We start from the raw sequence: 17,681 nt of genomic DNA on the forward strand, positions 1-17,681 counted from the left end.
ACTCTAGGTCCAGCCACCTCACTGCAAATAACTCAATTTCATTTCTTTTTATGGCTGAGTAATATTCCATTGTATATACGTGCCACATCTTCTTTATCCATTCATCTGTCGATGGACAGTTAGTTTGCTTCCATCTCCTGGCTATTGTAAATAGTGCTGCAATGAACATTGTGGTACATGACTCTTTTTGAATTATGGTTTTCTCAGGGTATATGCCCAGTAGTGGGATTGCTGGGTCATATGGTAGTTCTATTTTTAGTTTTTTAAGGAACCTCTGTACTGTTCTCCATAGTGGCTGTATCAATTTACATTCCCGCCGGCAGTGCAAGAGCGTTCCCTTTTCCTTTATTCTTTTATTCTTCTCTTTCTCTCTTCCTTTGTGAGTTAATGATTTTCTGTGATACATGCATATATCCTTTTCCCTTTGTATTTTGTGTATTTACTGTAGGCTTTTGCTTTGTGGTTATCATGAAGTGTACATAAACATTGTTTATTTATAGCAGTGTATTTTAAGCTAATAATGACTTTGAACACATACTAAAGCTCTACATTTAACTCTCCATCCCTACCTTTTATGTTTTTGATGTCACAATTACATCTTTTTACCTGTGTATCTATTAACAAATTATTGAAGTAAGTGTTCAAGTTAGAGTTAAAGTAAAAATACTTTGGTTTTTTAACCTTTATACTAGATTTATAAGTGATTTACCCACCATTACAACATTACAGTATTCTGAATTTAACTATATGTTTACTTTTACTAGTGAGATTTACACTTTCATCTGTATTCCTGTTTCTAATTAATGTCCTTTCTTTTTAGTTGGGACAACTTTCTTTAACATTTTCCTTCTTACAAGGCTGGTCTAGTGGCAATGAACTCCTTTAGCTTTTGCTTGTTTGGAAAACTCCTTATCTCTCCTTCAATTCTGATGGACAACTTTGCTGGGTAGAGTAGTCTTTGTTGGAAATTTTTTTTTCTTTCAGCACTTTGAGTATATCATCCCTCTCCTTTCTGGCCTGAAAAGTTTCTGCTAAAAGTCTTATAGAGATTCCCTTGTGTTTAACAAGTTGTTTTTCTCTTGATGCTTTTAAGATTCTCTCCTTGTATTTAATTTCTGACAGTTTAATTATAATGTGTCTCAGTGTGGGTCACTTTGGATTCTTCTTATTTGGAAACTTCTGGGCTTCCTAGATCTGGATATCTCTGTTTCTTTAGGAAATTTTAGGAAATTTTCATTCGTTATTTCTTTGAATAAACTTTCTGCCCCTTTCTCTCTGTCTCCTCCTTCTGAGACCCCTACAGTACATATATTGGGCTGCTTGATGCTATCCCATAAGTTCCTTAATCTATCTTCACTCTTTTTTCATTCTCTTTTTCTTTTTGCTCTTCTGATTGGATGAATTCCACCACACTGTCTTCAGGTTCACTGATTTTTTCTTCTGCTTGATCTAGTCTCCTGCAGAGCTCCTCAGTTGAATTTTTCAGTTCAGTTACTGTATTCTTTGTGACTTCTCTTTGTTACTTTCTTATATTTTTTATCTCCTTGTTTAAATTCTCATTTTGTTCATGCATTGTTCTTCTGACAGGGTTAAGCATCTTTATAACCATTATTTTGAACTGTTTATCAGCTAAACTACTTATCTCTGTTTCATTAAGATCTGTTTCTGGAGTTTTATTTTGTTCTTTTGATTAGAACATATTCTTCTGTTTCTTCATTTTGCTTGACTCTCTGTGTCCGTCTTGCCTATTTCCCAAACATGAGAAATGTTTTCATCAATTTCAAGCCTGATAGAATGAGATCATATGGTCAGAGAAGATGACAAAGGTGCAATCATTTATTGTACCAATATATGCTGTGAGATAAAGAATACAATTTCTAGCAAGTAGGTAAGGAGATACCAAGTTGCCCACTGACTTAGACATACGTACTTGCCTCACCAGAACAGCACTACCACTCTCTCCTATTCCAGCCAATCCAGAACTTGTTTAGCTAGAGGCTATCTCTAAAAAAGTAACAATATTAATGGTAATTTGGTGTACTGTTGCTAGTTCACTGATTTGAGAAAGATAAAACATACAAGTCTGTCTTAACTGGGGTAGAGATATACAGGAAAAGACTGAGTAGCAGAAGCATTAAAAGATAAAACATAACTTGCCCCATATCAGTTACCATAGCTGACCATCATGTTATTTTGATGTTTCTTCATCTGTAGAGCAGTGAAAATTACACTGTTGTTAATGAGCAGTCAGGAAAACACTGAAGAACCAAGGAACGTAAGTTTTCTCAGACTCAAACTTCTGGAGGGTCCTCCTAAGTCTATAAGGTGGTCATCATTCTAAATATCCTAAAAGATAGAACAACAACAGCAACAAACCCACAGAGAGTGTTAGAGCAAGGTAGTGGGAATAGGAAGACATACAAATCCTTAGTTAGATAGTAGGGATTGAACTAAAAGTTTCAAAATCTAGTTCCTCGGCTGTAGACATGAAGAGGAGATTCAGGTCGACTTTCAGTTTCAGCTTTGACATGTAAAGAGAATAGAAGTCACCACTCCCGTTTTCAAAACAAGAAAAAAAAATCCAAATAAACTTAGTCGGTGATTTTTATTAGACTCGTTGGAGAACTAAGGTCACAGACTTAGTGCAGCACAAACTGCCACCCTGAAATCTGGAGAGACAGGTGAATATAAAGAATCATAAAGACCAATTCACTAGGAACAGAAACTTCTGAAACTGTGCACTGGTTGGAAGACTAAAATTTTAATTTTAATTTTAATAAATTGCTAGAGGCTGAGTGTGGACCATCTTGAGAGTTGAAAAATCTTGAGAGTCCAGTCTTAGTGGCTGCCCTCACACTTTCATGAGTTTTAACTTCAGGATCCCCCCAAATTTCATATGATGAAGATTGTACAAGAAGAAAATTTATATAATTGTATTAATAAATGAAGAAAAAGCACTTGACAAATTCAACATCCATTCATTAAAAAAAAAAAAGAGTCAGCAAACTAAGAATAGACGGGAACTTTCTCAACTTGGTAATGAGCAACTACCAAAAAACCTACAGCTAATATCATATTTAATGGTGAGAAATTAGATGCTTTCCCCAAAAGGTAAAAATGTCCTCTCTTACCACGTCTATTCATTATTGTACTAGAAGTCCTAGGTAGTTCAATAAGACAAAGAAAGAAATAAAAAGTATACATAGTGAAAAAGAAGAAATAAAACAGTCTTTGTTCACAGATGACATGATTTTCTCTGTAGAAAATTTTTTTAAAAGTCCTGTAACTATAGATGATTATAGCAAGTTTGCAGGATACAAGTTAATATGCAAGAGTCAATTGTTTTCTTCTATACCAGGAATGAAGAGTTGGAATTTGAAATTAAAAACACAATACCGTTTATGATAACACCCCCCAAAAATAAAACTTAAATAGAAATCTAAGAAAATATGTACAGAATATCTATGCAGGAAAGTATAAAAGTCTGATGAAAGAAATCAAAGAAGATCTAAATAAATGTAACGATAGTCATGGATTAAAAGCCTCAATATTGTTAAGATGTCGATTCTTCTCAACTCAGTCTATATATTCGTTGTAACCTCGATCAAAATCCAATCAAGCTATTTTGTGGATATCAATGAGCTGATTCTAAAGTCTATATATGGATAAGCAAAAGACTCAGAATAGCCAACACAATATGGAAGAAGAACAAAGTCAGAGGACTGACACTACCCAACTTCAAGACTTACTACAAAGCTTAAGTAGTTAAGTCAGATGAAAGAACAGACATAAATTAGACCCACACAGAGGCAGTCAACTGATCTTTGACAAAAGAGTAAAGGCAATTCAGTGGAGAAAGGATAATCTTTTCAACAATTGAACATCCATAAGCACAAATAAATAGATCTAGACACAGACCTTACACCTTTAACAAAAAATAACTAAAAATGTATTGTAGATCTAAATATAAATCACAATATATAAAACTTTTGGAAGAAAACATAGGGGGAAATCTCAGAGACCTTGGGTTCGATGATGAGTTTTTAAATACAATATAAAAACCACAATCTATGAAAGAAAATGTTGTCTTTACTGAAATTTAAAACTTCTGCTCTGTGAAAGACACTTTTAAGAGAATCAAAAGACAAATCACAGACAGGGAGAAAATATTTGTAAAACACATATCTGATAAAGGACTTGTTTCCAAAATATACAAAGAACTCTTAAAACTCAACAATAAGAAAACAAACAACCCATTTAAGAAATGGGCAAAGGATCTGATCAAAGAACTCACCAAAGAAGACATACAAATGGCAAATATTTATGAAGAGATATTCAACATCATGGGTGATTAGGGAACTTCAAGTTAAAATGACAATGAAATACCACTACACATGTATTAGAAGCTAAAATTTAAACAGACAATATCAAATACTGACAGTGCTGGTGAGAATGCAGAGCAAAAGGAATTCTCATTCCTTCCTGTTGGGAATGGAAAATGGTACAGTTGCTTTGGAAGGCAGTTTGGCAGTTTCATACAATGCTAAAAATAGTCTTACGATCCAGTTCAGCAGTCACACTCCTAGGTATTTACCTAGGTTACACCCAGTTGAGTTGAAAACTCATGAACCACCATGCTTATGTTAATAGTAGCCTATTCATAATCACCAAAAACTGGAAGAAATCCTTCAATAGGTGAATGGATAAATAAACTGTAGTACATTTGTACAATGGAATATTATTCAGCAATAAAACAAAGTGAGCTACCAAGTAACAAAAAAGATAGGGAGACTGTATTATCCAATTATATAAATTCTGGAAAAGGCAAAAGTGTAGAAGTAGTAAAATAAGCAGTAGTTGCCAAGGGTTCTGGGATAGGGTCAGGCACAAGGGATTTTTAAGGCAGTAAAACTTTTCTGTATGATATTGTAATGGTGACACATGACTATGCAGTTGTCAAAATCCATGGAACTTTATAGCACAAAGAGTGAACATTAATATATGCAATATTTAAAATAATCATTGAGGAGGTTTGGGGATGCCAGGAAGGAATTCAGACTGTGACACGAACATCTAGCTATATTAAAATACATAAAACAACCTCTCTGCAGAGGTTGAGGGGAAAGGGGCTGATCTAAGTAACTTTGGTAATAAGTGGAGTCTGTAAGAGTAAAGGCAAAAGGAACTACACATTAAGAACTGTGTTCTAGTTGATAAAACTGTTTCCCACTGCGTTATGAGTTAATAATTCTGCTGCTATCCATGTATACTGGAATTGAACAATTGAGTAGATGGATAGCAGACAGTGGGAGAAAGCTTTTTCGTTATTGGATGAGAGTTTACAGATGAATAACTGGAAGAGGCGCAAATGAGCCATGTGATAATAGATTAGAATTGGAGATTTCAGAATAAACTCATGTTTAACTTAGTATAAATACAGATATTTATATATAGAAACACTTACATATATGTGTATATAAACAGGTTGGTATACATACATATATTTCTGTGCTCTGTCAGCTGAGAGACCCCCAAAGAAATGATAATCCAGTAGCACAGCACACCTAGTACCCAGATCTTGTTTTCTTATACCATTCTCCAGTAAAAGGAACCAGGGCTCCTTAGAGAAATGACTGAATCTTGGATTGGGACAGGAAATACACAAGATAAGCCTGAAGCATTTTGTAGAGGCAGAAGTTAAGGAAATGTTCAAATAAAGGGAAAAATAAAACTCACACACATTGATGGGGACTATGTCAAAGGTACACAGGAGCCCACTGAAAGAGCTCCCAATGTCCAAAGCTAGAACAATTTGAGCAAAAGAATTAGTAAAATAGGACTGTATTATAATTCAAAGTATAAAACAAATAATTCATTGTATCATGATACAAATATATGATTGAATAAACTAATAAGTTCAGGAGAAAAGACAAATCTCCCAGGTAGAATAATTCCAAATATTATATGAAGGTACTCCACCTTCAAGGAGGTAGAGTATATCTTCCCACTCCTTAGGTCTGGGTTGTACTTAGTGATTTTCTTCCAAATAGAATAGTATGCAAAGAGGGGAGGGTAGTAACTTTACAGTGGAGAAACCTGACAAACGGTACCTCAGCCAGGTGATCAAGGTCAACATAAACCAGCCAACAATCATACTGATAATAAGTACCCTTGATAAGATGTGATATAAATGGCACTTTACCTCTGGTGTTTTCCTCTCAATAACCCACTAACTCAGTCTTACCGTGAGAAAAACATCAGAAAGATTCCAATAGTGTGTATCCTGCAAAATACCTGACCACTATTCCTCAAAATGTCAGAATCATCAGAACAGGAAAAGTCTGAGAAACTACTATAACCAAGAGATGCCTAAGGAGACATGCCAGCTAAATGCAATGTACTATGCTAGATGGGAACCTGGAACAGAAAAAGGCCATTAGGTATACACTAAGGAAATATGAATAAACTGTGGACAATACTTAATAGTAATGTATCAATATTAGTTCATTAATTATAACAAATGTACCATACTAATGCAAGATATTAATAATAGGGAAAATCGGGCCCAGAGTATATGGAAACTCTCTGTATTCTCTTTTCAATTTTTCTGTAAGTCTAAAACTTTTCTAAAAATAAAGTCTACTTAAAATGTTGTTGGCGGGATTCACTCAGAACCCAAGTGGACAGCTATTGTCCTGGGGCTTCCCTTCATTCACATCTTGGAGATTCCCTCTGCCTACTTCCAGTGTTGGATACCTGTGTCCTGGATCCTGTGTCCTTCCTCTATCTTAATTTATTCCCTAATCTTGTTGAAGTTTATTGTCCAATAGCTTTCTTATAAAAAGTGCATGGAAAGTAAATGTTTCAAAATGTGTGTATTACAAAATATAATTATTCTACACTTACCCTCGATTGGTCATGTGGCTAGATATTGAATTCTAGGTTGGGGATCATTTGTTGTTACAATTTTGCAAGCATTTGTTCCTTGTCTTCTTACATCCAAGATTGTTGTTAAGGAGTTCAAAATCATCCTAATTCTGGGTCCTTTGAATTTGACCTCTTTTATCTCACTAGAAGATTTAGGGGTCTATTTAATCCGTTCTTGGTTGTTAGTATCAAGTTGGAAGAAAAGCCTCCTATAACTGAAACACTGTATGCTAATATTTCTGAAAAACCTAGATACTTTTGAGCTGAAATGTTTTGTCCTTTGTTAACAATTCTAACAGGGTTTTCCAGCATCTGATAGGCCTGAGTCAGAGCTAAGACTGCTGAGGCTACAAAAGTCTATAGTGTAAGGCCACAGGGGTTCTGCCTACCTGAGTGGACAAAGATCTATAATTTAAGGAGGAAGATCTTTGCATTCAGCAATAAATCAAAGGGCATGATTATTTTGTATAGGTGGATCCACAACCCACAGGTTGGGCCCATGCTAGATCTTTTCCATGAGGTCCAACAATCTTTAGAGGAATAATGATGATTACTACCACTATTTATTGGAGTACTGTATAAGAACTTTTAGCTTCAGCATCCAGCCCCTTCAATTCTGAGTTTCATGCCCTGAAATCATGGTAGGTCCTTATCATCCACTAAAATTGAAGAGTAGAGACAGAGCACAAGATATGTGGGTATGACATTGGTAGACTTCTTCATAGGGAAAATTAAAGAAGCATGAAGCTTAGAAATAGTTCCAGTTAACTATATCCAAAAGATTTTATTTTGAATATGAGACTATCTCCATGCATTAACATGTTAGTTTTGGTTATGCCATCTTAGCAACTCTATTAACCTCATTTCCAAACTATAACCACGGTAGCAAGATTTAGGATGCATAAGCTGAACTTCAAAATGCTATATATGACATACTAATATAAGAAGAAATTTTTTATAGATCAGATTTAGTTAGTACTGTCTTGGTTGATGTATTGGATCTTGGAGGTTTCTAAAGCTTCGGTAACAATTTCTATTTAATGGTCATTAGCTCTTTGCTCAAGGTATGATGCATCTAGTCTTTCAGTAATGCAGAATAGAAAATGATCATTCAACAATTGCTGTAGAGTGGCTAGGGCAAGCAGTATGAAATGACTCCAATATATAAGATAATTTTACTGCAAAGATTGAGTTGAATAAACAAATTGCCAAGATAAATTAAGTCAATTTATAATAGATAACTTCAAGTTTTGTATACTTTTAAAGTTAAAGTCTAGGGACATATTTGCACCAAATCTAAAATTTTTACACATTTGTCCGTTGCTTAGTTTACTTTGTTCTATAGAGACAGAAATTATATTTCATTTTGCTACAATCCATTTTAACAATCAACGTACATATAAATTTAGTAATATGGTATCCATTCTTTGTAAATGTTGTATACTGTTCTGATGAAGCAAGTGAAATTACTCCGTCTTATTTTCAGCATTAACATCCTCCAAAAGGTATTTTATTTTAACTTCAAAATGCTTCACTTGCGTTTGTGTGTGTGTGTGTGTGTGTTTTAATTTATAATTCTTTCATCCTGGATAGATGAGCTAATAGAAAATGAGGTATTGTCCTACTTTGGAAGACTGAGAAAGTATCTGAAGATTCATTTTGAGGACACTAGAATTATTTTAAATTTAATGATAGATTTTAAATTGTTAAATTCAAGTGTGAAATGAGTATTTCTCAAAACAAGCCATTGGAATCTGCACATCTGTAGGAATAAAATAACCATAAGTTAAAATATTTTTTCTTTACTTTTGCTCAGATTTTTTTAATGAAAAAAAATACTGCCTTTATTCACAGGAAGAAAAAACAAACATGCATCGTGCTTTCTTTATGGTAATTCTACAGTATGCATATTTTACTGTAAATTCTGGGTACATTCTATTCTTGAACCAATTTTAAAAAGACTACTTATCATAACTATCCACATTAATTCAATTTGCAGTGAGTTCAGATGTTTCCTAATGTTTTCCAAAATGTTCATTCCAATTACAGACTCCTTGTGTCTTTGGGGTTTTCTGCATCACAATTTGTAGCAAACAGATCATTCAACACGAACAGCAGAATGAGACATCCTCTCCTGGTAATTGAAAAATCTCAGCATTAAGCGTCATTACATTACATTTTTAAATTTTTAAATTTTTTTTTTTTTTTTTTTTTTTTTTTAACTTTGGGTTTATTTATTTATTTATTTTTATGGCTGTGTTGGGTCTTCGTTTCTGTGTGAGGGCTTTCTCTAGTTGCGGCAAGTGGGGGCCATTCTTCATCGCGGTGCGCGGGCCTCTCATTATCGTGGCCTCTCTTATTGCGGAGCACAGGCTCCAGACGCGCAGGCTCAGTAATTGTGGCTCACGGGCCCAGTTGCTCCGCGGCATGTGGGATCTTCCCAGACCAGGGCTCGAACCTGTATCCTCTGCATTGGCAGGCAGATTCTCAACCACTGCGCCACCAGGGAAGCCCACATTACATTTTTATACTGTTATTTTCACTAGTCTCAGACCATGTGTAAAATCAAAACTTAACACTGCATCTATATGATTACCAAATGTGTTATGACTAATGAAACTCCCACAAACCAAGGTCTGACTTGCCAAATGAAAAACATGTTTTGTTTAGTTTTTTGACATTGGAATTAAACATTATTAGTTTGCTAATATTAACTGGTGGCATTCAATATTCTTCATACCCCCTTCAGTCCTCTTCCTGTATGACTAGGGCTAGAAGCCCTGGGAGGGAACTTCCTAGACTCCCTTCCTAGACTCCCTTGCCAACAGGGTTTTGAATTTGTTCAGAGTTCCACCAATGACATACACTCTCACAAGGCAGAAAAAGCAGAAGCCATGTTCTTTTTCCTATTACAGTGGGTGGAGGTGTAGATTTCCCAGCCATGAGTTTTTGCAGCAGATTCTGCTTTCTAATGCCATTCACCTTCCTGGATGCCATGAAGGAGTTCTGAAATCTGCAACAGATTTCTGCAGGTTGCTGACTCTAGATAACAGCAACTCTGTCTCTGTAGCACTAAATCTAAAATGAGTGACTTTTGCTACTTAAGGTGTTCAAAGGTTTTGTAAGCACCTAATTCTAACCTAGAGTAGTTTTTTTCTTGTTAAACCCTAGCACAAATGAATATGAAAAAATACCAAGTACTGAGTGACATTTAGTGCCAGAGAAGTAGACCATCTAGAAAGGCAGATTGAGCTAAGGTAGAGAGAAGCTAGCAGAAAGCTAGAGTTTAGAGCTGAGAAAGCTCAGGAAAAGTTAGGATAATGAGCAAGGTCTGTCAACATTGGTCTCAGTAGAGGTAGTTAGTTCTCCATCCATTTATACTGCTTGTAGTATACGGGTAGCTCATGACTGTAGAAAATAAATGCCAACTTTATTCAGTGAATGGGAAAAATGCTTAGTTATCCTCCTACTTCCATTAGTTCCCAGCAGACTTCCACTCAATAGACCAGTCACATCCCCCCATCCATCTGGCAGCATTTGTCATTTAATAAGCAAGTCACTTAATCTGAAGATAATTCCCACCATCTAACCAGGGTGTTGTGATTATCAAGTGATTTGTGATATGTAAATGTGCCCAGCAGAGAGCAGATCCAAAGCAAGGGTAAATTGCTCAGGAAAGCTAAGCAAATAAGCTAAGTAAGTTAGCCTGAATAATGAATGCTGGCTTCTATTGGGTATTCTACTGCTCTGTGGAACTAGGGAATCCAGATCTGACTCTTGTTACCACTTGCTATGCAGAAGGCAAGACATTTGAATAGTTTTAGCACTCAGAACTAAACTATTAACTTTTTACTTGCAATTAAATTTGACATGCAGTCTTGCTCACTTTATTCTTGGTTTTATGCTGTCATGTTATTTATTTATTTTAAAAATATTGGACTAAGACAAAGTCAGTACATTCCAACCTATCTCTCCAGCTGAATGCACCCACAAAACCTCTACAGAATGCCTGGAGAAGCTATTTGAAGATTCTGAAATTAAAAAGTAACATACAGATTGGAGAAGACCAGAATTTGAAATACTACAGAACCAATAATGAGTTTAACATTTTTTCACTCCAGTATCCTCCAGCCTGGACTCAAGATAGCCTGAAACCCAGAAGTGGATATTGATAGAGAAAGAGAGAGTTACAGAGTCCTCTAGTTCTGGCTTGACATGTGAAAAGGATCTCTGAGTGCTTAGAGAGAGTGGAGAAAATCCCTTAATTTTTTTCTTTCTTTTTATCTTATTTTTTGGTTTTCTTGCATCCCAACTCCATGGCAATAGCAGTAGTGACAGCAGCACCAGAGGCCTACAGGTGACTTAAATTCTGAGGGAAGGGAATGTTCCTCTCCAGTCAGAAGATCTGTGGTTTCAAAAGGGTGGGATGAACTCTCGTAGCTTTTTTATTCCTTGTTCTCCTACCTCTTGGCTGAAACCTGCATGTAGCTTTGGAAACTATGCAGCAGAGTAGGGTAGATAAAACCCTGGATTTCTGTCCAGAGGACTGAAAGGGGAGTCACAGGGAACAAAAAGTAACAACAGATTATAGAGAAGGAGGTGCTTGGTTCCGTGACTCCTGTAAATTTGTTTATGAGCTCCTGGGCTCACTCCCAAGTTGCACATACATGGATCTGATCTTAAATAGCATGCTAACAGTTGTTCAGTTAAGAACTAAATGAAAAGATAGACAATTGCCCAGGTCCCAGACTGGCCAGGGAGGGGCACACATTCTAGCTTTGCAAAAGCTTTAAAAATGGAACTGACATTGAAACTACCACCCACAGAAGTCTAGTTGGATCTTGTGACATGACTCCAACTGATCAACTGCCTAATGAAACAAAATATCAACATTCTCCATAGAGCTTAACTAAAACTGAGAGTTTTATAATATAATTTTCAAAATGTTCAGGATACACTCCAAAATTATTTACCATGTGAAGAAACAAGAAAATCTCAGCTCACATGGGAAAAGACAATTAACAAATGCCAGTGCTGAGATGACACAGATGTTGGAACTGACAAATACTTTAACGCAGATATTATGAAAATGCTTCAGAAAGTAAGGACAAATACTGTTTGAATGAATGGAAAGATAAAAAATCTCAGAAAATAAATAGAAGATATAAAAGAAAACCAAATGGAAATTTTAGAACTAAAAATGTAATAAAAATTTAAAACTCACTGGGTGAACTCAAGTCAAATGGAAGTGACAGAGGAACAAGACAATGAACTTGAAAATAGAAAAATGGAATTATCCAGGTTGAATAAGGAGAAAAAAAATTGAAAAGAAAAAAATTTGCAGAGCCTCAGGGACCTGAGTGACAAGACTGAAAAGCACACCATTTATGTTACTGAAGAACCAGAAAGAGAGGAGAATAATTCAGTACAAAGAAAAAGTTTCTGAAGAGAATGTATTTGAGGCAAATTTTCCATATTTGGTGAAATACATAAACATACAAATTCAAGAAGCTAAGCAAACTACAAACAGGATAAATCAAAAAATCCACACCCAGGCACAACATAATCAAATTTCTGTAAATTAAAGGCAAAGAAAATATCTTAAAAATAGCCATAGACAAATAGTTCCTCAATACAAAGAAACAAAAATTTGAGTAATTGGATTTCTCATCAGAAACCACAGAGAAATCACAAAAGAAAATGGCACAACAATTTTCAAGAACTGAAAGAAAAAAAAACTCAATCCAGAATTCTATATACAACAAAAATATCTTTCAGGAACAGAGACGAAGTAAGACATCTCTGCTGAGAGAAAACTAAGAAAATTCCTTCCCAGCAGACCTACACTAAAAGAATTACTAAATAAAGTTCTTCAGAGAGAAAGAAAATAATACTGAAAGGAAACTTGGAAGTTCAGGAATGAAGGAAGAGCAACAGAAATGGTGAATATCTGGGTGCTTCTGATAAGCTATTTCCCTCCCTTTGAATTCATTAAACTATGGTTGAGAGCAAAAATTATAATATTGTCTGATGGAGTTTTCAATGTATGTAGATGCAATACATAAGACAACTACAACATAAAGGGAGGAGGTTAAAACCTATATTATAATACTGTTTCTATTTTCCGACTGTGAAAAGTTAAGTATGTATACTATAAATCCTAGATTAGCCAATAAAAAATTCTATGCAGAGACATAGTAAAAAGCACAATAGGTAAAATTTTATACCAAAAGAATATTCAAATAACCCAAAAGAAAGTAGACAAGAGGAAACAATAATCTGAGGGAAGAAAAAAGAGGTAACAAACAGAAAGTAAATAATAAAATGGCAGGCCTGAATCCCCAAATACCATCATTATATTAAATGTAAATGGTCTGGCATATACCCAGAGAAAACCATAATTCAAAAAGACACATGCACTCCAATGTTCATTGCAGCACTGTTTACAATAGCCAGGTCATGGAAGCAACCTAAATGCCCACTGACAGACAAATGGATGAAGAAGATGTGGTACATATATACAATGGAATATTACTCAGCCATAAAAAGGAATGAAATTGGGTCATTCGTAGAGACATGGATGGACCTAGAGACTGTCATACAGAGTGAAGCAAGTCAGAAAGAGAAAAACAAATACGTATATTAACGCATATATGTGGAATCTAGAAAAATGGTACAGATGAACCGGTTTGCAAGGCAGAAATAGAGACACACACGTAGAGAACAAACGTATGGACACCAAGGGGGTAGCAGGGGGTGGGGGTGGTGGTGGGATGAATTGGGAGATTGGGATTGACATCTATACACTAATATGTATAAAATAGATAACTAATAAATAAATAAATAAATGTAAATGGTCTGAACACACAAATTAAAAGACAGAGATTGTCAAAGTGGATAAAAATATATGACTCAACTATACGCCGTCTATAAGAAACTCACTTCAAATATAATTATATAGGTAAGTTAAAGGTAAAATACGGAAAAATATATAACATGTAAACAATCCTATCTTTAACAGGAAGATATTGTATCTAGAGAACAAATGCCTGGGGTTAAGAAGATAGAGATGGCAGGAGCTCCAGATGTTAAGCGGTTAGTGAGGGCCAAGGTCGAAGCTGGGATCCCGTAAAACTATGAACCACCCCCTTATGCTCCCAATATATGGTCATGTGAGGCTGGAAGCTGGCTGATATAGATGGTTTAGCCATGGTCTCCCAATAGGGTAAGCCAATTTGGACTTTTTCCAACCTCATATTTCTAGAAGACTTCCTCTTTGAAAATTAAACATCCTTTTTTTTTTTTAACCTTTTAAAAACTAGTACATATGTCCATGGAAAAAATGCTACCACACCCAGATTCCTTTATCCTAGCCACCCTGGAGCCTATTATGTCTGTTTGTCAAAGGCATTTCATTTTAATATGCTCTCCCTCTGCAGAGGCTGCCTCTTTCCTGAAGTTTGTTGTTGCCATGCTTTCACTTCATTCCCCTTAGTATTTTTCACGCTTATATTTACACGTCTATCTTCCAAGGAGAGAGGCTACCTTGACTTAATGAGAGAGGATGGTATCCTCTTCTGTCCTTCTCCTCTTCCTCCCCAAAGGGTCTTAACCTGGTTCTTGCCTGATTCAAGATGTTAGGAATGATAGGCATTTTAAGTAGTTTAGGATAGAAGATGTAGGTAACAGCTATGTGAACCATCTACTCTCACAGGGTAACTATCCCTGAAAGCATTAGAATTAAAACATAAAACAAGCCTCCTGGGGAGGAGGAGAGATACCTCAGCAAGAATATTTCTAGTTTTGACACTCTTCACAAGATCCAGAAGCCTGGAAACACAGAGTCCAGGTTTACTGAGGATAAAAGAATGGGCAACTACCAAGAAACCATGGTACTTAAGAAATGCTTTTGTGCACAGGGAACTCTGCTCAGTATTATGTAATAACCTAAATGGGAAAAGAATTTAAAAATGAATAGATACATGTATATGTATAACTGAGTCACTTTGCTGCATACCTGAAACTATCACAACATTGTTAATCAACTATACTCCAATATAAGATAAAAAGTTAAAAAAAATTTCTTCCTTCTGAAAGAAGGGACTTAGCAAGAGAGAGCATCATGTTCTGTGATGTCAAAGCTGAAGAAAAGACAGAGCAGATCTTAGATCAAGTCCACCTGGACATTTCTGCTTGTTGTCTGTTTCACCCCGGACAGCAGTCCCCACCTGACCTCAGAATTGAAAGCTTTACCCCCTTTAAGTAACAACACAGGTTCATGTGTATTCCTTGTGTTATGCTGTATTTTTTTTAAGTAAAATAAATAAAAGAAAAAAGTGAAAGAAAGAAATGCTTCTGCTAGAGATCTGACCACCTGTTAGGAGTTAAGATTTGAGCTTGAAATGAAATTTTGTCAGAGATGTTGGTAGAAATCATAGTGACGAAAAACTAACATCAAAACTAACTAACAACAAGAACAACAAAAAACAGCATTAGCGTGGACTATTCAACAACAGTTTTGCTAAAAGCGTTGGTTATTTAGCTGTGGAAAGTTAACTACCTGCTGCTTACAGCTATTTGTGCCAATATTACCCTGATTAGAGCCTCCAGACTCCTGTCATGTCTTAAGCTCCTGGCCTGAATTTTTGCAATTGTAGGGCTGGATATTTGGAAGGCAATGAGGGAGAAGGTCATGAGCTGTACACATGATCTCAAAAGTAGTCTTCTTAAGAACTTATTAATTCCTTGCTCAATATCCCACTGACTTCCCAGTGAACTCGAGAGAAAGACTACATTCTTTAAACTGGATTTCCCCCAAAGCAAACTGGTTTCAATGTCCTTTGAGGAGGTCTTGCTCATTTGGAACTGCGTTCTCTGTTTCTCCTGCTGTTCCCCCCAGTTAAGAGAATCTGATTTTCATTTGCCATTCTCCAAATCTTATCCATTCTGCTTCTTTGAAAAGTTGGTCTCTACACTGGGTCACAATAATTTTTCTTTCTTATTTTTTATAACACTGATATATATCTGCCAAAATAAGAGGCACAGACTGTCTAAGGTTAATTACCCATTGCCTGTGTATATCTTGGGTCTACAAGTGGATTTTAAATCCTTAGAAGCCATGGACTCTGGCTTACATTTGTTTTCCTATTACTAAAGCAGAAGAGTTGAAATTTATCTTGACAAAGTTCAAAAGCAAATTTCAGCTTATTTGTGAATACTTTTCTAGCCCATTAATCATAGTTTTTCTTTGCATATGCACATTTATGCTACTGGCATGCTTATACCTTAATCAAAACACATGTTCCATGTGCAGAGTAAAAGCAATGATTTTCTTGTTATAACGTGGAAAGTTGACACTATGGCAGTATCATGGCTAACATCTGTTTTAAATGGGAAATTACAAGTATAGATAACGACCCTTGGTGAATAGATTTTTTATTACTAACAGATGTTAATCCTCTCAGCAATTGGCAATAAAATTTTCTGTATTTCTGTAGGCACTTTAGGTGACAGATAATATGCTGAATACTTTGCTGCCTGACTTGCATCAGATTTGTGTTGCTACTTTGCGGTGTGCACTGATTGCGCTTAGATCCAGTTTTTTGTTTCAGGGAAACATTTGATCTTTTAATAATAGTAGGTGCTTTAAGTAGAATGCTAATTGTAAAATATTAGACATTATAGAAATATGTAAAGAGTAAAAAGCCTCCTTCACCTCAATGCTATCCCCATAGGTAACCACTATGAACAGTTTAGTACAGGGGCTGGTAAACTACAGCCTGTCACCTGTTTTTGTAAATAAATTTTATTGGAACACAGCCATACCCATTCATTTATGTATTGTCTAGGGCTGCTTTTGCACTACAACAGTGAAATTAAGTAGTTATAGCAGAGATTGTGTGGCCAACAAAACCTAAAATATTTACTATCTGACCCTTTACAGAAAAAGTTTACTGACTCCTAATTTAATATGGCATATACACTTCCAGATTTTCTACATATGTACAAGTGTACATATGCTTTTTAAAAATCTTAGTGACATGTTACATGCATACAAAAATATGCACAAATCTAATTGTGCAGCTTGATGAATTTTCACAAAGTGAATATCCCCAAGTACCCAGCACTCAGTTCAAGAAGTAGAACATTACCAGCACCTCAAAAGTCTCTCTCAAGCTCCTTTTCTGTCACTACCATCTCTTAAAGGTAACCTTATCCTGCTCTCTAACCCTGTAGGTAATTTTGTCTGTTTTTTAAGTTACATAAATTGGACTATACATTATGTGTTCTGTGCCTGGCTTCTTTTGCTCAACATTATGTTTTAAGAATCAGCCATATTGTTGCATATGGCAACAGTGTTCGTTCCCATTACCAAAAGTATTTCACTAGGTAAATATGCCAGCCTTTACTTATTCATCCTACTGTGAGTGGACATTTGTGGCATTTTCAGTTTGGGGCTGTTTTAAATAATGCATAAATGAACATTTTAACATGTCTTTTGGTGAACATATGCAGGCATTTCTCACACATGCTTTTTTGAAACTTGTATGTAGATCATGCTCTGTAACAACTTTCCAAGTAGAGCTGCCTTACTTTATTACAACTGCATAGTATTCAACTGTATGATGTTCTACACCATATTTTCCTGTTGTTGGTCAGTCAGGCATGTGGCAGAGACTGATGGATATTCCCTGAAATCCATTCTCCCTTTCTGCTATGGTAATTGTACCTTCACACTTTTAGCTAGGCACATG

Source organism: Eschrichtius robustus, chromosome 8 (assembly GCF_028021215.1).
Source record: "Eschrichtius robustus isolate mEscRob2 chromosome 8, mEscRob2.pri, whole genome shotgun sequence".
Lineage (NCBI taxonomy): Eukaryota > Metazoa > Chordata > Mammalia > Artiodactyla > Eschrichtiidae > Eschrichtius > Eschrichtius robustus.